Here is a 26,032-nt window from a genome sequence, read left to right as displayed (position 1 = left end):
ATTTTGCATTTTGCTAATCATATAATGACTCATTATTTGTTCCCGTATTGTCGCAGAACATTACTTTTGGTGTTTTTAGAAAGTGCTTGAATGGACCTTTTATTTGACATGTGACATGCTTGTGTTTCTTGATTTTTTAATTTCAAGGTCAAACACTTTGACCTTTGACCTTCGATATTTCAGAAAGTGTATTTTAATTTTTCTTTGAAAAAAAATGTTATTCCTACATCTATTTTTTACAATATACGAGCATATAAATATGGGATTGCCATGGGATGCTAAAATATAAAATAAAATATAACTTACCATTTCAGTACAAAATCGGCATTTAAGTTTTAAGTTATATACATATTTTTAAAAAAATCAACCATACTGCATCAAATATTTATTTAATAATATATTAAAATTGACATTATTAAGGGGTATTATATACTATACATATGTACTGAACATAAATTAAAATTAATATCAATATTAAAAAAAATCAGTTTTATTATATGAATTTTGAAGAAAAAAATTTTTTCTGGCATATTTATTTTTGAAATGGCATAACATTTTTTTAAATGAAAAATATTTTTTAGTATAATATGTATATCTACTAAAAATAAAATAAATTACATGATTTTTCATTCTAAATTTTCACCTCGAGAAGAATCGAAGAAGCTTTTGAATTCAACTGCGTTGAAAACATCACATATAAACAGTGGATACAAGTTGAAAAAAGAACATCTCTCGAGACATTAGTGAAAACTATTGAAGAATTTATCAATATATTTTTTGAAAATCTCCCGAAACTTCTTCACTCATTTTCTGCAAGTCAACAATTGAGCTATCTCAATCGTTCTGCATCTTTGCAGAGAATTCTTCTTTTATCCTCCAGGATGCTGCCCAAGGTTTCCATTGGAACAATGCTCAAGCTACAATTCACCCCTTCACCATTTATTTTCAGGACGCTTCCACAAAAGCAGTAATGAATACATCTCTAGTAATAATTTCTGATTGCCTTGTGCATGACACAACAGCAGTCAATCTTTTTCAAAAACATCTAATTTCTTTCATGCAATCTCATTATAACACAAAACCAAACTTAACTTATTAGTATAGTGATGGTGCTGCTTCTCAGTACAAAAATCGATTCAATTTTCTGAATCTCTGTTACCGTGGGTCAGACTTTGGTATCAAAGCACAATGGCACTTTTTTGCAACATCACACGGCAAAAGTGCATGCGATGGTGTAGGAGGCAGTGTGAAAAGACTAGCAGCGAGAGCTAGTCTTCAAATGATACATAATGACCAAATTATGACTCCTCGACAGCTTTATGAATGTGCAAAAGATCACATTAAGACAATACATTTTCAATATAGTACAACTGAAGAACATAAACAAGAAGAGGAGACTTTGAAAAACAGGTTAATGACCGCAAGAAGAATACCAGGTACTCAGAAACTCCATTCTTTTATTCCACTGAACATGAATCACATGGAAGTCAAAATATTTTCATTTTCAAAAAATTCAAGAATAGAATATGTAAGAGCTGCTCGAGATTATATTGAATTCGTCGCAGAAATGGTCGGGTTTTAATCTGCAGGTATGATGGACACTGGTGGTTAGGTTGTGTTTCAGACTGATGAAGAAAATGAAACACTTAAGATAAAATTCTTGCATCCACATGGACCTTCATATTCTTTTTACTATCCAGACGCAGAGGCTATTCTGAATGTACCTGTAGATGATGTAATATTAAAAGTAGATCCCAGGATAAATCTTGCAGGAAGAGTTTATAACTTGTCGAAGGAAGAAATGGATAATTCTAACCAAAAGTTGTAAAAATAACTTGTGTGTCCTTTTGTAAATATTTTCAGAAACGCTACAAATTGCATTTAAGTAGTAAGTAGATATATGTTCAAAATTTTGTTTTTCCATGATCCCATTGCAATCCCATTATGAAATTTTTTCCACATATACAGTGCATTAGTGGGTAAAAAATAATTTATTTTCAGATTTTTAAAAGATACACTTTTTGAAATATTCAAGGTCAAATTATATTTTTCGTGACCTTGAAATATTAATGACTCCAAACCTTATAATGTGACATATCCTATAAAAGCACATTTCAAAAGCTTTAAATTAAAACCAAAATGAACTCTTTAGCTCCAATAGAAGCTGAGAAAATCAACTTCTTGTAATAACTAAAACCTCGTTTTTTGCATTTTTCCCCCCTTTTTTAAATAGCCTACACAAAAAACCGGGCAGCTTAAAAATCTGAAAAAAAAATATTTTTCTGTATCATATCACTATATATAATCAATCCCCTGAAATTTGTAGGAATCCGTGATGGTCAAGTTGTGAGGCTCGTTGATTTGACATGGAATGACCTCGGTTTAAACCAAAAAACCTGGTTTAAACTAAAAATACTTCTTTTTTGTTTATTTCAAAAAAAAACTGGGTTTTTTCCGATCCTGGCCGGCATTTTTGGTAGCTATTTTGCACTTTAAACTTTGCTTTTTTTTTTCGTGAGCAATCACATGATAAACTTTGTTCATCAGTATTTTTTTTTTTTTGTCAAGAGTTGCCAAAATTGCATTTCTTGCATGTTTTGGGATAAGTAAAGATCTTCATTTGCTTATACTACCAACTGCGTTTGTTTGAAAAGTTCAATATAACTAATTCTTCGCACCTTCATTCGCAGAATCTACTTATTTATCAGTTATATATTTAATTTCTCTTTTCGATTATTTTATTACAGTACATTTAAGAACTTTTGCTATGGATCATTACTTTAATTTTTTACACAATGGTACAATCCAATTACTGAGCACCCAACAAGAACAAAGCTTTTTATCACAGAAAATTTTTGATTATAAAATTCAGTAAATTAATTTTCCTTTAAGCAAAGTCGAATTAACTGTGCTCAACTTGCGAACGGGGCCATCTTCTTTTTATAGTGGAAGGAAAAAAAAATACATTTCCGAATATCAAAACTTAGAAGTGATTTTCGTCACAAGTGAAAAAGAGCAGAAACATTAGACAAGTGTAACACAATTCTTGTTGAATATCCCGTTGAATTCTGATAAAACAACCCAGCTCAAATACACAGATATAACAATTATGCGTGGAAACGCTGAAATTATATAGCATAACATTAATTTCTTAATATCTACTGAACATCCTACTGACAACTTGGTTTCTCATTGGATCTGACCATACCAACATAAATACTGATAAGACAAGAGGTGTCAGTCGTCGTCTAGAGTTAAAACTAAACAAGTCAAGGCAGGGGTGGATTTTGTCGTCTATGTGGAAATGAACTTTCATTGATTGAGATTAATGCAACATTTGAACTGAACAAAAAAAGGACCTGCAAGTTTCTTTAGTGGGTCAGGAGGAGTGGAATGGGTATCAGGATTTAAGCTGGGTTCAAAAGTTCATTAGCATAAACACTAAAATTGAGGGAAAATTTTTAGCAAAATTCTAAAATGTTAAACATTTTCATATATTTACATATGAATCAGCGTGTTTCGTCTCTAGTTGAAAATGCTATACATATTTCATCAGTGACATCTTTGAAGAACTAAGTACAGCAGCTATTTTATTTAAAATAAAAATAAAAGAAAACACATGATTGCTTTTCAGGACTTTTCAGTCCCTTGTTCCTAATAAAGCAATTATTGGGGGACATAATGCCAAATAAGAATAAGTTTTATTGAGCTTAATAAGAGTTTAAACATCTTAGCTGAGATTTAAAAAGATTAAGTTTATTTTTGCCATGCATGCTTCTTCTCTAGGATCATACATTGTTTTTCCTTTTTTAAATTAATTTTTTATTTGAGCAAAAAAGCAAAAATGCATTGCTTCATTTTCGCAATTGAGATAGTGTTTTCACATATTTTGAAAAATGCGACCCTAGCGGAAACCCTGATGGATAGTAGGGTGGAATAGGTAGTTTATTAATCTTTGAATTACAAAAAAAAAAAAAACACTGACTGCGCATACGCGATGCAAAGGAGCGTAATGTGTATATGAGTCAATGTATGTAAGTTTGTTCCTTTGTGGTGTTGTAGAGACTAAACGCCTTGGCCAATTTTGATTATTCTTACGTCAATTGATTTGTCTTAACCTTGTAAGCAGGGTTGTCCTGTTTTGTCCACCCCGGAAAAAACCTAGAAAAAAATGTCCCTGACAAAACGTCATTTTGTCCATTTTCTCCACTTTTTTGGTAAACTGAAAATTTTTAGTTAAAAATTTGAAGTTTGGAAATAATAGATAATTACGTATATAGATTCTTCCTATTCAAGTACTATTTTAATATAAAAATAACATACATAAATATGTATATAAAAATTGATTGAAAAATATTTTAAAGTTAAAATGAAAAAATTAAGATCAGTTGAAGTTTATGTAAATGTGCAGATAAATCAAATGAGTGTTAATAAGTTATAATGCATGTAATAGCATTTATAGAAACAAACACATCAGCTGTGCATTTTAAGATGTTTATCTGTGATGTAGAGGTTTATTGCCCATAATAAATGCATTTATAAAATTAAAAATTGAAAATTAAGTTTTTAAAGGTTGGAGTTTCTCAAAATATTAAAATCATAGTTTTAAAAAAAAGAAATCTACTTGATATTAATAAAGGAAATGTTGACATGAAGTGAAATCTGTTTTTGTAATACAAATACCAATATGATATCTACAACAGGCTCTGAACCCAGCTAGGCTGTTCCTAGTCAATTTATTAGTCCCCAATAAAGATTAATGGCTATTTTAAAGCTATCTACCCCCTTGCTCATTATAGCCTCTTTTGGTACACTGTTCTGAGTACCCACAACCCTACAAAAGTAGTAATTTGTATAACATTAACCTATCCATAAAAACATAAATATTTTGCTATGGGGTGACATCAATAAAAACTCGAAAAATAAAACAATATATATAAAATGTTTTTAGTCTGTAAATCTTCGTTTTTGTAAGTATGTCTCCAAGCAATTCTTTTGAGTTTTCTATTTAATTTCTACTATTGTAATGCATAATAGCGTAATCATGCCCAATAACTCATTCATTGCTAAATTTTATTACTTTTAAGTAAATTAAGATCTAAAATTAGTTGCCCCTAACATTAGCAAGGTTGGATTATACAAAATTGCCTTTTAAGACTCCGGTTCCGAAAAATTTCCCAAGAAGAGACCCCCCCCCCCCACTCCCACATAATCTCTCTCTTCCTAACATCACAAAAAAAGTATCGAAAATTGCGTTTCTGAACAATATCAATGCATTTCCAGTGGAGAGTTCTGAACATCATGCTTTTGCCTGCTGCCATTTAAGGAGGCCTAACGCAACATTTTAAAATCTTCAATTCTGGAAATTTTCCAGGGGAGAACCCTCATCCCATACAATTATTAAGGGTCATCTAAAATTGTATCCTTGGAAATTTCAATCGTAAAGCTGAGGGGCAGTTCCTCAACTCATACTTGCCTACCTTCAAAGAAAAAAAACAGGAGATTCCACAAGAGGTATATAGGTGATTCACCAGTGACATAACTTCACAACAGAATTATTAAATTATGGTTTTAAATAACATAAATACTAAATTTAAAGAGAAATAGGGATTTTTTGCAGATGTAAGCTTGTTGGTAGCAGCAAGAAAAATATACTGCAAAGGAAAAATCATTGCTTAAAGTTTCGTACACTCCCCAGTCTCTACCAACAAAGGAGCTACAAAAATTTAATTGCTGTCCGAAAAAAAATCAATTCATAATGAAAATAAAATATAAATTAAGTAGGTACAGGGTAGGGCAGGTTAAAATAACTTCAAATTTTCAAAATAATTGAATTATTTTCAAGATACAAAAGGATTGAAATCTGTTGCAATTTTCGGCTTCGTTGAACATGCAATGTGGAAAACTTCCAAAATATTAATTTTTACTAAATGAGTTATTAATTGGAAAAAATCTTATTCATTGACATTGGTAGACTAGAAAAGGGCGCCATCCATTGAGAAGAAGGTGAAACTTTTTGATGATTGACTGAAAAAAACTGCAAAAATGGGAGAAAATCATAAACAGGGGGAAATTGGGAGATGGAGGCAAAAAACTGGAGTCTCCCGTTAAAACAGTAGAGTTCGCAAGTATGAAGGAGCGAACTGGCTGACTTTGGCCCAGTCAGTAAAAGAGTATTTTGGTCCTCCTTTGTAAATTAAAAAAGTTAATTTAACCAGTATCGGATCTCGATTCTTCCGAGTCGAGCAAAGACATTAAACTACTGCTAGTTCCTATTTTCCTTTAAGTTTCTTAATCAAGTTTTAAAGTTCTAAAAAAAGGAAATTGTGAAACTTAAAGCTTACTCTGACACATTTTTTATGTGCCTTCAAAGGATACCAATGGCTGTAAGTCTGAAAAGGCTCATTATTATGCTTCTATACAGATAACATTGGAAGAATACCAGGAAAGGGAGGAATCAGGTAAATTCCTCCAGAAATTTTTCAAAATTGGTTAATCTATGTAGGCATAAGGAGAAAGGAATCGGGAGAAGGGGCTCTAAAGTTCCCTTTCAAGCGATATTTTCAAAATTTGTCAAAAATCGCAATTTTCGGTAACGTTGAGAAAAGGGAACTGAAAGGGTTCCCCCACGATATTGGTTTTTTTACCTTTTTTTTTCAAAATTGAAGTCTATCTTTGTTTAAGAATGTCGAGGGCTCTTCCCAGACATTTTCCGAAATAGAGAAGTTTTAGAAATGCAATTTTAGGTTACCCTAGGTAAAATTAATGTTACAGGGAAGCATCGGGAGCTCTCTACAAAAATGTTTCGACTTTGAACTATTAAAAAACGCATAACTATCATTGGTCACGTTTGAGAAAGGAGGAGGCTCAGTGATCTTATTTGGACTGACTATCTGAAAACTGAAGTATACTCTACCCAATTTTAAACTGCAGTTGAACCTCCATATATCGAACTTCCACATATCGAATTTTTCTATATATCGAAATCCCAGCAAATTTCTATGTTCATCACATAGAGAAAAATTGTTTCAATGCATCGAAAAAATCTCTATACAGTCGACTCCCGCTACAACACGATCCGACTTACGCGAAATAGCTACAGTAAAACCTGTAAAGTTGACCACCTTTGTAAGTTGACCACCTGTCTATGTTGATCACTTTTGTCAGGAACGGAATTAGTCCTATCTCGTATAATGAAGGAAAACCTCTGTAACTTGACCACCTTTCTATCTTGACCACCTGTCTATCTTGACCACTAATGTACCCCAAATTTGGTTTGGAGTAATGTAAAAAACCCTTTGTAAGTTGACCACTTGGTTTATTTTTTGAAACTTAATTTAGCAAATTATTTTATTATTTTTTTATAGCTTTCCAAGAATATTTTTGATGCCAGACCAGCATTTTACCAACTAAATAAAACAGCAGCATAACTAAATCTCCTTGTAAGTTTAACCACATTGGAAAACTACTAAGAACCAGATTCTCCAAACTTGTTTTTCTTTTGTTGTTCTATTTGAGTTTACCTTTTGTACTCTCTGTTCAATGAAAACATATGTCAGTAGAAAAGTACAAAGTATTTTTTTCCAGTTGCAATATTTTTTGGCAACACTGGAATTGTGCTACAGTAAAAGCTACTTGCATTGCAGTATTTCTGGTGCAAGGGATTAAGAAATAGGACATTTTCATTTTCAACTGCCTTTTAGAGATGAGAGTCCAGTTTGTTGCTCTTTGTGTTATAATTTTACATAAAATGGCTTCAAAAAGAAAATTAGTTGAACTTGAGATTGATAAAAAGTATGAAATATTAAAATTAATTGAAAAGGGAGAAATCCAGAGAAAATTCGCTGACACATTTCCAAAACTAGTGTCTAATAAGAGCGCCAAACTTCAATAAGGAGTTATTTTGTTGAAAAGTAGATCATCATGGTTATAAATGTATTAAATGTATATGAGAAAAAAAATAATCAAAAAATTTGTTATTTTTGATTAGCTATGAATTTTTAGGAACTGTTAATATCAAATAACATTTTATAAACAATGATATTCTTTTTTTTTTTTTGGATCAATTTACTGAAATTTTAAATTTACATGACACATTATACGTCATTCTGAGAAAATAACCTCTAAAAATATTTGAATAACATTTTAAATTATTGCTTCAAAGTAATGTTAAACAATGAAAGTGAGTTGAACGGAAAGAGTAAGTGTCAATTAGTGAAAAAATGAATACATGGTGCAAGAAATGACAAAAAAAGAAAAAATCATTACCCCCTTTATAAGTTGACCACCTGTCTAAGTTGACCACCAAAGTACTGCACCGCAAGTGGTCAACTTACACAGGTTTCACTAACGCGATTTTTTTCACCAGTAAAGAATTTTAGACCTAACACGAATTCCTGGCGCAACACGGAAATTTTCGGAAAAGGAATCGTGGTGTGTAAATATCGGCTTTGTTATTGGCTACTAAATGTACCTTTACCCCTTTAGCACCACTGAGAGCGGAATTTTCCACACCGTTGCTTTTACAAATACAGTGAAACCTGTGTAAGTTGACCACTCGCGGTGAAGTACTTTGGCGGTCAACTTAGACAGGTGGTCAACTTATAAAGGGCGGTAATACTTTTTTCTTTGTCATTTCTTGCACTATGTATTCATTTTTTGAGGAATTCACCCTCGCTCTTTCTGTTCAACTCATTTTCATTGTTAATTATTATTGAAAGTGAAACAATAATTAAAAATACTATTCAAATAATTTTGTAAGTTTTTCCTTGTTTTTAACTATATTAGACACTTTAGTTTTAGAAATTCCTTATATGCCAGCTAATATTCTCTGGCTTTTTCCATTTTCAGTTAATTTTAATATTTCATACTTTTTATTAATCTCAAGTTCAGCTAATTTTCTTTTCGAAGCCTTTTTATGTAAAACTAATAGCACCAAGAGCAACAAGCTCGACTCTCCCAGTTCATAAAGACAAAATCAAAATATCCTATCTCTTAATCCCTTGCACCAGAAACATGTAACTTTACTCATTAGCAAGCCCAGATCTGCGTACCCGCAGTGCGAGAGGCCCGCGTCCTTAAAGGGGCTAACGGCCCTAGAAATTGAAGAAAAAATATATATAAAAAAAATTAGTACTAAGACTTTTTCACTTTACTAAAAGACACTGCTGGCCTGTAGGTATGGGCCCTACATATTTTGTTGCAGGGAAATCAAAATGTATAGATCCGGGCCTTCTCTTTTTAGCACAGTTCCTGTGTTGTCACAACAATCGCAACTGAAAGAAAAGACTTCGAACTTTACTCTTAACACCTATTTTCATTGAACAGAGTACAAAAAGCTATCTCAAATAGAACAACAAATGAAAAACAAGTTTGGAGAATAAAGAGCAGCGATAAGCTTTATATTGCTGTTTAGTTAGTAAAATACTGTTCCGTCATCAAAGCATTAAAAACATTCTTGGAAAGCTATGAAAAAAAAATAATAATAATAAATAAATAAATAAATAATAAATAAAATGATTTGCTGAAGAAAGTTTAAAAAAAAAAACAAATCAATCAAGTGGTCAACTTACAAAGAGTTTTTTACAATACTCCTAACCAAATTTGGCGAACATTAGTGGTCAAGATAGACAGGTGGTCAAGATAGAGAGGTGGTCAAGTTACAGAGGTTTTCCTTCATTATATGAGATAGGACTAATTCCGTTCCTGACAAAAGCGGTCAACATAGACAGGTGGTCAACTTACAAGGGTGGTCAACTTTACAGGTTTTACTGTAACTACTCCTCATTTTTCATTTATTTTTTTCATTCTAAATGTGAAAGTTGATGAAATATAATGACACCTAAGAGCACTGTTTCATCTAAAGTTTGTGAAGATAGAAAGAAAAAGAGAAAGTTGCTGACTATTGAAGAAAAGCTAAGGTTTATATGCTTGAACAACTATAAAATGCGTCGAAGATAGCACGGCAATTAGGTATGAGTGAATCTGCCATTTGTACAATTAAAAGTCAAAAACAGGAAATCTGTAAAAATTTACAGAGTAGTACCTAAGCAAAATGGAAAAATTATGAAAATGGAAGCTGCTCTCGTATTGTGAATTTAAGAAATCATTAAGAGGGGTTTTATCATTGATGGAAACGTTATAAAAGAACTAATGAAGCAACTGTTTTGTATTGTGTTTTTAACAATATATAAGAATAACGGTTTGATCACACAGCATACATCTTAATTTTCTTAAGTTAAAATTATCATTACTGGATCTACTGTACATTACAACTATAGTGCATTTATTTTTGCTACTACATACTGTACTTACCGTAGATGCTTATTTTATGTCTTTCTTTCCTATTAATCATTGATTTTGCGCATCGTAGCAGTAATTTCTGTGGAATAAAATATTATTTTTAAAAAAATACAAATAAAAACTCAGTTTTTTGTGTAAGAAACAGTAATGTATACTTAAGAAGGGGTTTTTAACAGTTTGAGGTGGTGTTCACAAGTGTCTAAAATAATTGGGTATGTTTATAAAAGTTTTTACACATATCCTTTTCCACAACGCGAAATTTCAACTTAAGCGAGTGGACAGGGTGGCGACAGGAACTGTGAAAAAAAGTTCCCTGACTTTTCCCTGATTTCCCTGATTAAGTTCACCAAATTTCCCTGATTTACGTTACCAACGATAATGGTTTTCTTTCTTTGCTCTACTTGAAATCCATTGTATGTTTGTATAAAATGCAGTATTTTAAACGTTTTAAGTTGTGTAACTAAAGATATATTTTTAAAAGATGCTACTTTTTTAATAAAATGGTTAAAAAAAACATATCAAGTCAATTTTTTTGGGAGAAAAAACCTACAAAACAGTATATTAAATTTTTCTACAATGGAAATATTATAGAAATTTTTTTTAAAAAATACTTTGCTTCCAGAAACCACTTACATAAGAATTTTAAGAAACTATTAAAATCTCTTAAAAACATATGTGTATTTATGATATTACTAAAAAGTAATTGAAATTATTTTGAACTAAGTTCTCAAACAGTATAATAATTCTTGCAAGAATAACAAGTAATAGTGAAAAAATAGAAGTACTGTAGTTATTCTTACATAACTAATTGACATATTTATGCAAAACAGATGAAACCATTTGACATCCATTCATAGGGAGCTTTTCTCTAATCAAAAACATAGGTTTTAATGAATGAATACAGAATTTTAACAATAAAAAAATAAATATATTTACTTAAGTACACAAGTTAACTCTATTTCAAATGATTTCAGTATGTGACGAAAAAAAATCTTAGATTATTGCTTTTGTAACAAACAACTTTGAACTGCAAGAAGAAAAAAAAAGCAATTAGTTAATTTCAAAATATATAAAAGAAGTATACAACTTGGTTATAAAATTAAAGTATCACTTAAGTCTGAAGAAAAGAAAACCTTTATAATCTGCGGTGACAACAAATAGTATAATGGCAAGTTTTTTTTATTGAAAGTTCAATTTTAGTAATTTAATTAAAAACGCGAAGAAGTAGGGCAATTCCACGGAAATGGGGAACTGATGACCAAATATTCGAAATCCTTTTTTTCTCACAAATTAGGTATCATTTTGAAGCTTATGAGTTGAATTATATGAAAATAATAAAAATTACCGCAAAAGTTAATGTTTGTAAGAGTTACAAGCCTTTGAACAAAGGTATTTTCGACTTGCTGCCATAATGGATTTTTTGATATCTTGTTGGAATTGGTATTTCAAACTATTGCTGTAATATTTTTCAAATTGTAACTGATTCAGATGCCTGCCACAACACTTTAGAACAAATGTAGCACAAAAAATGAGAGCTAAATAAAATATTTTTGTCTTTAAATGCTTATTTATAACAGGCACTTTGATAAAATTACGTCCGACACTAAATTGCCTAAAAGTTTGTGCTGTATAAAATAGAATGGAACATTTTGTAAAACATTTTACCTGCAAATCAGAACATAAGTTACTGTTGAAAATGTGCAATCCGAACAAAATTTAAATAAATAGTTTTTTGTTATTTTATGGTGTCGGACGTAACAAATTAATTACGTCCGACACCACATTACGTCCGACACCAAGAATTTTAAAATTATTACCTCGTTCTGATTACAGAATTTCTCTGATTTAAAATAGAAGGGATAGAGGACATCAATAACAACATTTCTTTATACTTTAGTCATTAAAATGTCTTTATTAATAGGTACGTTTACTTAAAAACATTTTTTTAAAACCATGAAACTGGTAATTGATTAACTGGTCGAATTTGTTACTTAATATTTTTTTTATAGAAGCACTGACCTTATAAGGAATAGTTTTTCTTTATTTTAAGCATCTCAAAATGTGGCATTTTTACAGCAGAACGAAATTCAATCAGGCAAACATGCCCAAGCCACAATCTTCACATCCCATGCGTGGATTTCCAAAGAATTCTCTCAAACTTTTGCAATAATTTTTGATACATTGGATCATACTAAACTCGCCGTGCTATATGCTGTGTAAGTTACCTGTTAAAATATCTTAAAACCAAGTACCCAAGCACTAAAAATAAGTTTTTTCAGATAGACTCAGCTTACAATTTAAGCAAAAATACCTATTAACAAAATTTACATTTATTTGAGCAGAAATTCACCCCAGATTAACCCGGAATTTCTTTTCAGTGTTCCCTGGAGAAGGAGCTGTAGAGAGCATAGTTGGTAAGGTTTAAAAAAAAAAAATGTGGCCTATTTTTAAAGCTGGAAGTAAAATGACAGGGGGGGGGTGGGCTGCTCAACCAAATCAGACCACCACTGCAACCAAAGATCCATTGTACTAGAAAAGCTGGAATGGTGTTGAGTGGTATGCCACCAGAATTATGCATCTGTGGCTCCTCATTAATCAGCAGTGTACTTGAAGTACACATATCCTCAGAAGAGATCATGCATAATTCAGCAACATTGCAGCAATATTTGACAAAATCCTTGAGCACTGCATGCACTGAGTCAAAGCAATTTCATTGAATAAAATTACTATCTCAGACACTTCTTCCTCACAAACACTTAGGATAATTGCTCTATTTAAAGAATTACCTGACAGTGGTGCATTGGATGAATTTGAAGATACAGAATTTGTTGCACAACTTAAAGTACATAAGTGGATTGCGGTTAACGAAGAGTCTGTACATTACACAAGATGCAATCCCTTGTTAAATGGTGAAATGATTGAAATATCTGTGATGTATAGGACAGAAGGGCACTTTAAATGGCAAAAAGAAGAAGATAAAATCTTCTATACAAAATAAAATATTTTTAAGAATTTTTTTCCACCTATCCCAATTAAAAGTGGGTGATAATTAACATTTACGAAAAATATTTGATATTTAATGTTGTAATTATGTAAACATCTTATTTATTGCCATTAACATATTACTTAAGGTTTAAAGCAAAATTAAAAGTAATTTGAAAAGGTTTTAAACTTTTGTTTACGTCTGACACTATGGTAATTTTGTACATATTACGTCCAACACCAAGTTTTTACGTCCGACACCAATACCAAAGTCCCTATTTTGGCACTTAATACCTCTAAAATTAAAAAAATATTTATGAGTTATTAATATTTCATCATTGCTCTTTGACATGAAAGTAGTTACATTGTTGCAGATTAAGCCATTGACCTGAATCTTAGATTTTAGTTTTGCTAGTCTCATTTTTCAGATTCAGCTCATACGTCCGACACCATGAGTTAAATATTTTTTTTCTTAAAATAAAATTTTGTATCAGAAATTCTTTTTATGCTTAACAATTCTACATACATTAGTAAGTATTTAAAAAAATATTTTGCTCTGTTTCAAAATTGTTAACCACTAAATGTGTTGGTTTTTTGAAGTAAATAACGTGCAATTCTTACGTCCGACACCGTGGAATTGCCTAGTAATAACTTTTAAGCATTTATAGTATTAATTCAAAAATTCTTGAAATCGTGATTGCAATACGCTAATTACTTCAAGACAATGAAATAAAGGCAAAGGAGCTAAGGCATTAATGAAGGCTTCCTCTTTGCCTGTATAGTTGTTTATTTTACATAGCATTGAAAGCGTAAAAGGAAATTTCAAGCTAGGTAAAATAAATAACCTAAAAGACACGAAGCAATCTTAGGAAGTTCATCCTGTTGTTAATAAGTAAGATTCAATACTTTGACGTAGAGGAAAAAAAATGCACAAATAAACGGCAGTGTATAATCGCACCTCATTAATTTTACTTTCTTTTTGAACAGATAATTGGCGGAAAATGCATAGGGAATTAGAGAACTTAATTTTGTAGAGCAAAAAAAAAAATTTTTTTTCTTCATAAAATCAATTTTCCCTGATTTTTTGTTATTTTTTCAAAATTCCCTGATATTTCCCTGACTTTTCCCTGATTAATAAAGTTCCCTGACTTTTCCCTGATCTCCCTGATCTGTCGCCACCCTGGTGGTCTTGGAACGCATCCCTCGCGTAAGTCGGGACTCGACTGTATATCGCAAAAAATTTCGAGACATTCATAGATTTTTTTTCCACTTCAGACTGAAAAATGAAGATTAAGGGAGAATATTATGTTCACTAAAGGTTGCTACGAAACTCAGAAGGAATCGGGGGTTGAAAGGTGTGTATTAGGTCGTTGATCCGTTCTGGTGTTCTTAAATTCCCTCAAGTTTATTTCAAATCTTAGTTGTAACCAGTAACACTATAAAACATATTAAAATCTGTGGACACGGTTGAAGCAAAAAAAAATTAAACCATCGATTCAGCATTTAAATTTTCGACTCATAAAAAAAAATGGGATTTTGCTCTAAAAACTTGAAATGAGCCTTCTAATAAAAATAAAGACTTTTTTATTTATTTGCATCCTAATAGAGAGAAGTTAGCTTGAAAAAAGAACAAAATATGATTCTCTAATTAGATGTTAAAAGATTGTATTCTTCAAAATGTAGACATCTAAAGAAAACAAAAAAAGAAAGTAAAAGAGTCATTTAAAGTCAATCATCCTTGTTAGAATCGAAAAATCAAACCTATAATTTTCTGCCAAAATAACAGTTAAACACCCTAAAAATGCAAATATTGGCAAACTGGTAAAATGATGAGAATATTTTCTAATCAAGTCATTATAAAGATTTAACACCAGACACACACTAAGTGGCATAATTTTGAAGTTTGTAATCTTATTATCTGAAGTGATCATATTTTTTCCCCACCCTTAATATCCCTTTGCAGTTCTAAGTTCATTTTGCTAATATATATTATTATTATTAATGTTTATTAAATGAGCTTGCAGAAAAGTGCTTACGAATGCCTTTTCCGAAAAATTTACAACAACGCTGCTAATTAGCTGTAATAAATAAAACCAACAAACAAAATTATTTAAAACCAAACTTATTTTCAGCTATTAATTTCTTTCCAAGAAACGAACAACAAGCATTATATTTATTTGGCAGTGGCACTTATTTATCACTCGCAGGAGCATCACAAGAGTGCCGATTTTTTTTTCTTTGCAAAATTAGCAGATTTTGTATAAGCTGATCCCTCTAATTTTACTTTAAATAAGGTTCCAAAAATTATCAGTTTTATACATGGCATGGCAATACGCTTTATTTTGATTTCAGATTTGCTCTTTCAATAAACAATTTGTGAAAAATCTGTTCTTGTTTATCTGAATTTTGTGAAGAGTGCGTTTTGGTTGATCAGGATTTTGTGAAAGATCCGTTTTGGTTGGTCTTTGGTTGGTCAGATTTTTTTGAAGGGTCCGTTAACGGACCCAAATATTCTCTGGCCAGACCCCTGAATAGACCAATGAAATATCTTACCTGACAGCATTTATTTGAATCGGTCACAACCACTGAATACCAGGGGCGTGCACAGAACTTTTGGGGCTTGTCACAAATGACTTTTACAAGCCCCCTATATCTTGTTTACCCTTCACCCCTCATTTAAAAAAATCTCGGACCTCTATCATCTCGGAAACGAGCCAACAAGTGTACCTTCTCTCTCCCCCTCCCCCCCCCCCTACCTGAAATACCATAGGACCCCAAGTTAAACCTGGCCCTGATTACAACTAATGTTGCTCAAAAAAACAAACAAATATATAAAAACAGTGACTACCAGGGACATGTATAGAAATTTTGAGGCCCGTCACAAATGACTTTTATGGGCTCCCCCTCCATCTTGTTTACCCCTGCGTGCCTACATATATTTCACCCCTCATTTAAAAAATCTCGGGCCCCCTTTAGGCTCGGAACCGGGCCAACAGGTGTCCCTTCTCCCCCCTCCCCTTGTGCATGCCGCTGCTCATGTATCAACACCCAAAAGCATGACCCACGCATTTATAGCAGGGCTGGGGCAGCTTTGTCTTACGGTGCAGGTCAATTTTTGTTAATAAATGTACTAATATAAGTTTTTAATGCTCTTTTTTTCATCCCGGGCCCCATTTCCGGCTGCGTTGGACCCCAATTTCTCTGGCCCCTCCCGTTTCTTGAATATGGGAGCCATGGCCCCCAGAGCTCTAAAAACTAGAGAGAAAATTGGTATTAGAGAGGAAAGCAGTCGCACGCGTGGACTTCTGCTATTTACTTTGACCCCTGCTGAGAATAGAAGAAAAATAAACCTGTTTTGAAACGCATTTTTCACACAGAGTGAACAAATTATTTTCTTTCTATCATGACACTTTAAAATATGTTAGGTATGAATTAAATGTACTAAGTTCAATAAAAAAAATTGCTTAAAGTGGTCCACTCGGGCGTTGGCCCAGTTGAGGATAACTGACTAGCCGACCTGGCCAGTTTGCTCCAGCAAATATGTCAACTGCATCCTTTCTCTTAACCCTGCCAAAGATGACCAACAAATAGCGTTTTTAAGACTATTTTTGAACAATTTCCGGGGGAAAGCCCCCGAAACTCCCATTACCAAAATTCATCTAAAATTGGGTTTCTGAACCTCAATTTCGAAAATTTTCCGGATCAAAATTTCGAACCCCATTCCTTCTCCTAACGTCATAAAAGATGGCCTTTAATTGTGTTTGTGGCGTATGCGGATGTGGACGTGAAAAGTGAGTGATGTATCCTATAGCGGGGTTTGATCCACGGATTTTTGTGATGCTAACCCAGTACTTTACTGCTGATAAAAGGACTTCGAGGCTCAGGGACAAAGTTTGGTTAAGTACTCTCTGAATGTACGTCACAGTTTCCCCCGAAGTTATGGTAGGGTTGCTATTTCGTCCACTTTTTTCTAAAAAGTCCTGGACGCCGGAAGAAACTGTACAAAGTGACGAAATGAAAAATGAACTGATTATACATGAATTTAATGTTATGGTGTAATAATATTCGTATACTATTCTAATAAATTTTCTATTATGAATCCATTTAATTAAAATAGAATCATTAGCTTTAGAATTTCATAAATCTGTAAAAAAATTTAATTACACATTGGTGCAGCTAATTTTAGATCATAATTTACTTAAAAGTAATTAAAATTTAACAATGAATAAGCTATTGGGCATGATTAGACTATTATACACAATAGTAGAAAATAAACTCAATGAGAAAGTCAATTGAGTGCTTGGAGACATACATACAAAGGAAAGATTTATATAAACTAAAAATATTTTATAACCGTTAATTTTTCGAGTTTTTATTGATGTCACCCCACAGCAAAATATTTATGTACACAGCATATTTTATGGATAGGTTAATGTCATACAAATTAAGAAAAAATACTACTTTAGTAGGGTTATGGGCATTCAGAACAGTGTATCGGAAGAGGCTATAACAGGCAAGAGGGTAGATAGCTTTAAAAGGATCATTAATCTTCATTGAGGACTAATAAATTGACTAGGGGGGAACAGCCTAGTCAGAGCCAGTTGCCGATCATCACATTTGTATTGCAATAACAGATTTCACTTCATGCCAAAATTCATTTTATTAATATCAAGTAGTTTTTCTTTTATTTAAAAATATGATTTTTAATGTTTTGAAACTCCAATCTTTAAAAACTTTTTATTTGTACTTTTTAGTTTTATAAATGCACTTATTACGGGCAATAAACCTTCTTATCACAGATAAACATCTTAAAATTTACAGCTGACATGCTTGTTTTATAAATGCTATTACATGCATTATAATTTATTTTAAAACTCATTTGATTTATTAACACACTTACATAAACTTCAACTGATCTTACCTTTTTTTTTTATTTTCCTTTAAAATATTTTACAATCAATTGTTTACATACACATTTATGTATGCTATTTTTAAATTAAAATATTACTTGAATACGAAAAATCTGTATAATTATTTATTATTTTCAAACTTCAAATTTTCAACTCAAACTTTTCAGTTTACTGATGAAGTGGACAAAATGACATTTTGTCTGGGACGGTTTTTCCGGGTTTTTTCCAGTTTTTTTTTTCCGGGGTGGACAAAATAGGACAACCCTGAGTGATGGAGCGGGGAAGCAAGAGAGTGAGTGATATTTGGATCAGATGGGGCGTAAAGATGCCAGGCATTCTGGCTTAAGCAACGAAACTCCAGTTGCAGCATGTTGCTGTTGATGTGCGGCTTGTTGCTGCGGTACATGGCACCATCTGTTGAGTAGCCGGGTCACAAATATATGGTGTACTTATGTAAATGCAGAGTGAGTGAAGCATGTTCCAATTCCGTGGCATGTTTGATCCACGGATCTTTGTGATGCTAACTCAGTACATCGCTGCTAAGCCAAAAACATCATAAGCCTAGAAAGCAAAGTTGGGTTAGTGCTCTCTGAATGTACGCCAGATGTTTTTAGGACTTCAGTTTTGAAAATTTTTCGAAGAAGAACCCTCAATTCCTTCTTCCTCTACCTACAAACATCGAAAATCATCTGAAGCTGCTTCTGGCACTTAAATATCAAAATATTTCTAAGGAAGAGTTCTAAAACCCATGCCTTCCCTTAACGTCACCATAGATGGCTTTCAATTGCACTTTAAGACTTCATTTGCGAAAAAATTTAAAGGAAAAGCCTCCGAGTTGCCAGTCTTGCATAATATAGACGAACGCGCGAACTGGGTTCGCAGAAATTTTTTGGCTCTGCAGAAATTTTTTTTCAAACTGCTAACGTTGATTTAAAAAAAAATTAAGGGAATTTTTAAGAAAATCCCAGAGTTTAGTTCTGTTAAAGCCTTTCTCCAAAAGCCTTTTAAAGCACATGTGTGAAAAAAATAATGGTTTTGGCAGTTTTCTTCAGTTGGTGAAAAATAAGCAAACTATATGTTATTGTAAAAAAAATTGAATGATTTAAAGCACTTTTTTTTTTGCCTCTTTCATATATGAATATAAATTTATTTTTTTATTCAAGGGTGAGTTAGACAAAATAATTATTTGCAGAAAATTTTCCAGTTAGGATTTGTGTTTGCAGAAAGCTTTTCATTTTATCTAAGTCTGCGAGTTGCCCAGTGGTGGATCTGCGAGTTGCCCAGTGGTGGATCTTCGATTTTTTCAAAAAGGGGCAAAAACTAAATACTTTTGCCTTTACCTCCTCTTTTTTGTTTATTACCTTTTCATTCTTTGTAATCAAAGCACTTCTAACATTCAATACCTGCCAACTTACGAGAAAAAAAATCCGGAAGATTTTTTTAAATAATTTTTTATCCAGAAGATTTTGATGCAAAATAAAATCAAACACAACACCTAACCCTCTTTGAAATGAAATGATGGAGAGGGGGGCTCAATAGAGCCAAGCACTGCGACCAGAGGTCTATTGTACTAAACCCCTAACAGAAGTCCTAAAACAGACCAGTAGCCAAAACAAAGATTAGCAGGCATTTAATGGGAATATCATAAATCTCACAGGGTTCAAGCAAGTGGCAGCCAAGGTGTTTAAAACTGTAGGCAGAAAAGACGTCCCAATCACACAAGACGTGTGCAGCAGTTTCCTTATGAAAGCGACAGCCTCTACTAATTGGGTCATCAGTGACGGCCATTATAGTAAGATGCCGCTTCAAGGTACAATGCCCAATAAGGAGGCCGATTGCCATCCTGACACTGTTTTGGTTCAGATTTAAGAGCTCCTTTGCCCTAATACTACGGCAACCTCTATTAAGTTATTTCACCTGCCGCTGTCCATGAAGGTTGCGCCAGTTATGGTACTGTTTTCTACCAAAAATATCAAAAACAGCAGTCCTAATAAGATTTTTCGAAATTCCAATTGCTGGCTCAGGGTAAACAAAAGGGATATTCGAGTCTTTCCAAGCAAGGTAGCCGTTTTTTTTTGTTTCCCATCACTCCAGAGTGTCCAGGTACCCAACAAAGGGTAATCTTGTTCAGCTTTGCAAGATTGCAGAGCAAATTATAGCAATCCCAAACAATGTGGGATGTCATCACAACCTCGATTACCCAATTGGCCAAACTAGACCCTGGTATAGGGGCGCACGTCGCAGAGAGGGGAAAAAAAACAGCTTGCTGGGGGAAAAAAAGCGACACATTAATACATGGAGGAGCAAAATTCATCTAGAAAAGATTATAACCAGTGTGATAGGCATATAAACAGCAATTGGAAGGGGGGGGTGCTTGAGTAGACGTCCTTTTCCGATCAAAGCATATAATTTTCAATATCTTCCATTTGAATAACAATTTCTTTAAAATATAGCATATAGCTTGGACCAGAGGGAGTCCAAGCTATATGAAACGTAGTCCTCCAAGAGGGCACGTACCTTGACTCCCAAAAGGCGCACTGGTTCGAGAGAGCAAAGAAAAAATGAAACTGCAAGCGTTCTTGGGCAAAATGAAAAAAAAAAAGTCGTACAGGTTCAAGGGCGCCAAAAGAAAGGAAAAAACAAGAAAAAAAACGAAGTCTCACAGGTTCAAAGGAGCACCGGCCCAGAGGCCGGAGCACTGCCGGCGGGCTAGTTCGCCCCTGGTTTTGCCAAATTAAAAAACTTATTAGATGTAAGACACACAGGATAATTAGTAAAAATCACGACCTAGAAAATTTTCAGTTGTAAAACTCGTTATTGAAACTTTTCTCGATTCTTTAAAATAATTGTGTCAGTAAGTATGCATTTTGCAATTAATAATTTATTAATTCATATTTATTTATGACTGCCAATCATCAAGGGCACTGGATTCAGGGAAAAACTATGAAAAAAGTAAAAGTATTGCTGTATGTATCAGAGGAAAGAGACATAGTAAAGGGGGAAAAAATAAAGAATTGCCTCTTACACCATCGATAGAAACATTTTTCAAACTACAAAAGAGGGCCCCATACATGAAACAGCTAAGGGCCCTTGACTTTAGTCTAAATCTGGACCTGCATGGGCTCGAGCCCAAAAAGGGCCCAATATTTTAAAAACTTGACAAGAAATATAGGGGTAAAAATTATGGAGGGGAGCCCAGAAAATTCATTTGTGACAAGCCCAAAATTTCTGTGCATGCCCCTGAGCCAGGGTTTAAGCTGTGTTCAAAAGTTCCTAAGCATAAAAGCTAAAATTGAGGGAAAAATTTTAGCAAAATGCTAATCTCATACATTTATATGCCTCAGTGTGTTTCATCTCTAGTTGAAAATAAAATGCATCTTTCATCTGTAATATCTAAGGAGAAATAAGTACAGCAGCTCGTAAAATAAAAAAAAAGAAAACACATAATTGGTTTTTAAAACGTTGCAGTCCCCTCCTCCTAATAAAACAGTTATTGGGAGGACAAAATGCCGGATAAAACTAAGTGTTATATTGAACTTAATAGTAGTTTAAACATCTTTGCTAAGATTTAAAACATATTAAGTTGATTATCACCATGCACGCTTCCTTTCTAGGATCATACATTTTTTCTTTTTTTAATTTATTTTTTATTTGAGTAAAAAAGCGAAAATGCATTGCTTTATTTTCGCAATTGAGATATTTGCTGCCACATCCTGATAAGGATATAATACCACTCACTAACCTAATTGCAATTGAAGTTTTTGACAAAGTAGATTTGTTCAAAAATAAAACAAATGAATGATGATATATAGAGAAAAAAATCAGAAAATATGTAGCGGCCAAATTGGCCATGATGCATGTATCCAGTGAGAAACAATATCTCATTTTAAAATGCTGACAACTGCAAGATTTAAATTCAAGATTGGGAATGAAAACTGCTTGGTATAGTACACCATTGATATGACAGTCAAATTTGCTGAAACGTGCCCTGATTTAGTAATAACTGGCATTTATGGAGGAAATTGGCACAATTTGGTTGGCGCAATGTTAAGTGAGCATCTCTTTTAACAAACAAAATCCCCTTAAAAGGAACTTTTTTTTTTTGAGTGTGTTTCATAAAATTTCTATTCACTTGCAGCTTAGCTTTTGTTGGAAAGATTCCTTTTACATTTTAAAGTTAGCTGAAAGTTGGTAATAAATCAGAAAGCATGAGAAAAAGTGATGACATTTTTTTTTTTAATTTGTGGAGTACCTACAATAACATTTTGACTATTATACATTTATTAACATAAATGTTATCAATTCCTAGCATAATGTAACTCAAATTCAAGCTAATGCAGAAGAAAAAAAATAATGAAAGCAATGATGATAACCACAAATGTGTAAAACCCTGAACATACTCGATGGCTCTTGGTGTTACGAAAAACTAATGTTTTTGAAGCCATTGATGCAACTGACCATTATTTTCTCTTTGGGACGTGAATATTCCTCAAAATCAAAAACGAAAGAAGAAAAAGAGACATTAAGACAAGTCAAATTAAACTATCCAAGTTCTGTGTACAAAAAAAAGCACAATATGGATAATATTTAGGACTTGTTTTTTGATTTTCTTTTTCCAGAGTACTTCGTTATAATGAGCAAATATCAAGGTACTTTTGTGCTTATAGGAAAGTTCGACTGTATTAATGTATTTAATAACAAGTTAACTTCAAAAACTATGCTTTGTAATCATTTGTGTGAGTCATTATTGAAGATTTAATTTCAATGGTCATACGAGTCACACCCGCAACGACAACTTTGAGAATTTCCTACACTATAAAGAATGGAGGGTATAGTTGAATTTTTTCACAGAATAATTCTTTGAACATTCTTGTCCAATATAAAAAAAAAACAGTTCACTCTGTTGATATAATTCACAGATTTTTGAGTTTTTTCACAAACAGATGGAAATGCGCGTCCTTTCAATGTCACACTTACAACTGGTGGAATTTTTTTTTTAAAGAAATATCAGCCAACTTGTAAATTGTTATTAATGTATATGTAAGTGCTCTACATTGAAATATATAAAAATTTAAACCAATGCCATAAAATATTTTAACTGATGGCTGATATAGTTTGAGGAAATGTCACCCGCAACTTTGGATTTTTGGCGTTATATTAAAATGTGATGGTATAACCAAGTTCAGATCTATGTACCCGCAGGTCCCACGATGCAGGAGGGGAGGAGGGGGGCAAGCCACTAAAGGGGCCTGTGGTCATAGTGCCATAGGAAACCAGTAGGCATTTAGGGCTACTTTTTTGCAAAGGAGCCCAAAATTTACAGGTCCGGGCCTGAACTATATAAACTACACTTAAAATGTATTTTTAAATAATTTAATGGAATGTCAATACATAAAATTTATTACATATTTTTAAAATTATTAATCTACAACTCTTAAGCCAAATTAACAAGTATGAACTACAGGTCTAATAAAATAAAAAGGTAGTAAACTTTATTAAAACAATATTAAAAAAATTTTCCTGTTGCTATGGTAGTATTAAAAGAAATGTGATGTAATCTATGGTTCATTTATGTTGGAACCTTAGCTTTTAAAACCTACCATTTGTTTTGTCATTGCTATTTTAATAGGGCAAAAATATTAACTAACGCATAATACAGCAAACGACAAGAGGTTGACTTTGGACACGTGAGGCGTGCAAATAAATTTTAAATAAATTATTTAATTCAAATAATACTGTGTCAGGGTCAGGAGTATTCTTTGTATCAAATTTAAAGATCTAAAAATGTGCTTACTCCCAATTAAAATATTAAGATCTATAACAAAATGTTGGTGAAATTATAGGGTCTGATTGTCTGGTATGTGATACTAGCCCAGGTACACAAGTACATACATATCCAAACAATTGAAGCAGTAAGAAGCAGAGGGATGTAAATAGACATTTTCAAGTTTTGAGTAAAAAGCATAAAAAGATTAGGTCCTAGCTAGGTTTTTATTGAAACATTATTTTAAATCATGCTATATAGCAGCACCTACCAGGGCTACTAGTACTATCTCTTGCCCGAAGACAGAGGAGAGCTTCTGGAGGAACATCCCCTTGCTTTTCACTGTCTCAATTGTGAATAGAACAGATAAAATACTGAAAAAAGTTGGGTCGACATTTTAAAATGTTACTTCGCTAAAGATTTTTAGTTGCTTTAAAACGATGTATTAAAATATTTAATATTAAAATACTACATTAAAATATAAGCAATCACAAGTTTTAAATAATGGGAAAAAAAAATTTAGCACCGCTACAATATGTATTACCTTGGCATCAGAAAAAATCAGAAACTCATATGTGTTTACATCCAAAATAAACATTGAGATACGTGTCCCTGGAAATCGTAAAAATTCTTACACTTTTACCGATCTCAAAACTCAGCACATTGACAATAAGAGGGAATGCTATGTGTTAACAATATCAGTACAAAATATTTAAATATTTTAAATAAACATGTTTTTTTTATTTAAAATATTTTATCACACAAAATTATCTGCAAAGAGGAAAATGCACCATAATGCTAGTTTTAATGATAAAAACTATTTCAGATTAAAGAGCGTTTCATGTAACTGCACTTTAAAACACATCTGAGTATTCAGTAACTGTTTTCTAGTTCAATAAAGCGGCCAGGGGGGGGGGGGTCAATAAACATAAACCAAGGAAACTTTTTTCTGCATTACTACCTAGAACTTGATCAAAGTTATTTTTGAAGGATTCTTTGTTTACCAACCAGTAAAAAATTAAAAATATTCCGCACGGGCAGTTTGAAAAACGCTCACTGATTCTTGTACCGTCACATACTAATATTAATCACACAATATTAATAAAAAAAAGGGGGTGAATCAGTACACCATCAAGAAGAATATATATATATATATATTCCAAGCGTCACAATAAATGCTAACTTTCAGTAGCTTGCAAACTATTATCATCCAACAATACACTATACCATAAAAAATAATAACAATTAGTCAAACGATGACAATACCCGAAATCTAAACTAATTTATTAATAAATAAATTATAACTGGTCCATAAATACATATATTTGGGTCTGGAAGACATTAGTTGCAGCTAAGATGTTTGTTTCCCCCCTTCCCCATATAAATATCCAACAGACGTCCAATGATCTAGCGAGTTTATTTTTAATAAATATTGGAGAATTTCCAGTCAAATTATATTTATTATTGCAGTTCTTACCTCTCTATCTTTAAGTATTTGACTTAAGTTTACGTTTGACACAGTTTCTCGTTTTTAACATCGAAAACTCCATGTAAACAACTGAGCTCCTTCACAACCTAACATAAATTACACGGAATTATCCAGCTTCCCATCGTCGCCATTTCGATGTCACATAGGATCAGACCACTAGATATACATGAATTACTACTAGCCCCATCTATTACTCCCTTCTTATCGGAAAAATAAAACAGCTAATCTCGGCTGCCAGTATGAAGTATTTTTTAAAATAAGATTTCATTCTGAAAAAAGTGCCCAAAGCTGTAATTAAGGTGTTATATAATTCATATTCGTAATTTACTGAATCAAAAAAATTAGTCTGATATTTTATTTTTCAGATCGTTTTTACGAGATTTCTTGTGAAATAATTGATTTCTCATGTTCAAATTGAAGATTACTCTGAGCAAATTCGAGGAACTATGACCCTTTTTTTTTTAGTTTTTTTGTCGCAGGAACTTACAACTCCCTAAGTTAACGATTGCAAAACAGCCAGATTTTACAAATCGGTCGCAAAACGCATTTTCCATGAAACTGTTATCAGTAAGAATTTGTATCAAA

At 32.5% G+C, this 26,032-nt stretch overlaps 1 protein-coding gene across 1 annotated transcript in view; it reads right to left on the bottom strand.

The window, feature by feature from the left end:
• LOC129218968 (uncharacterized) overlaps positions 1-25,582 on the bottom strand; it is a 245,497-nt gene extending 219,915 nt beyond the window's left edge. Inside the window, exon 1 of the mRNA XM_054853288.1 lies at positions 25,436-25,582. The gene's annotated coding sequence lies outside the window, so the exon portion shown is untranslated. The remainder of the gene's footprint in view (positions 1-25,435) is intronic.
• Positions 25,583-26,032: the final 450 nt, after the last annotated feature.

The sequence above is a fragment of the Uloborus diversus genome, chromosome 3, assembly GCF_026930045.1.
Source record: "Uloborus diversus isolate 005 chromosome 3, Udiv.v.3.1, whole genome shotgun sequence".
NCBI lineage: Eukaryota > Metazoa > Arthropoda > Arachnida > Araneae > Uloboridae > Uloborus > Uloborus diversus.
Note: the sequence above shows the minus strand (reverse complement) of the source record. Positions and strands in the feature narration are given on the sequence as shown.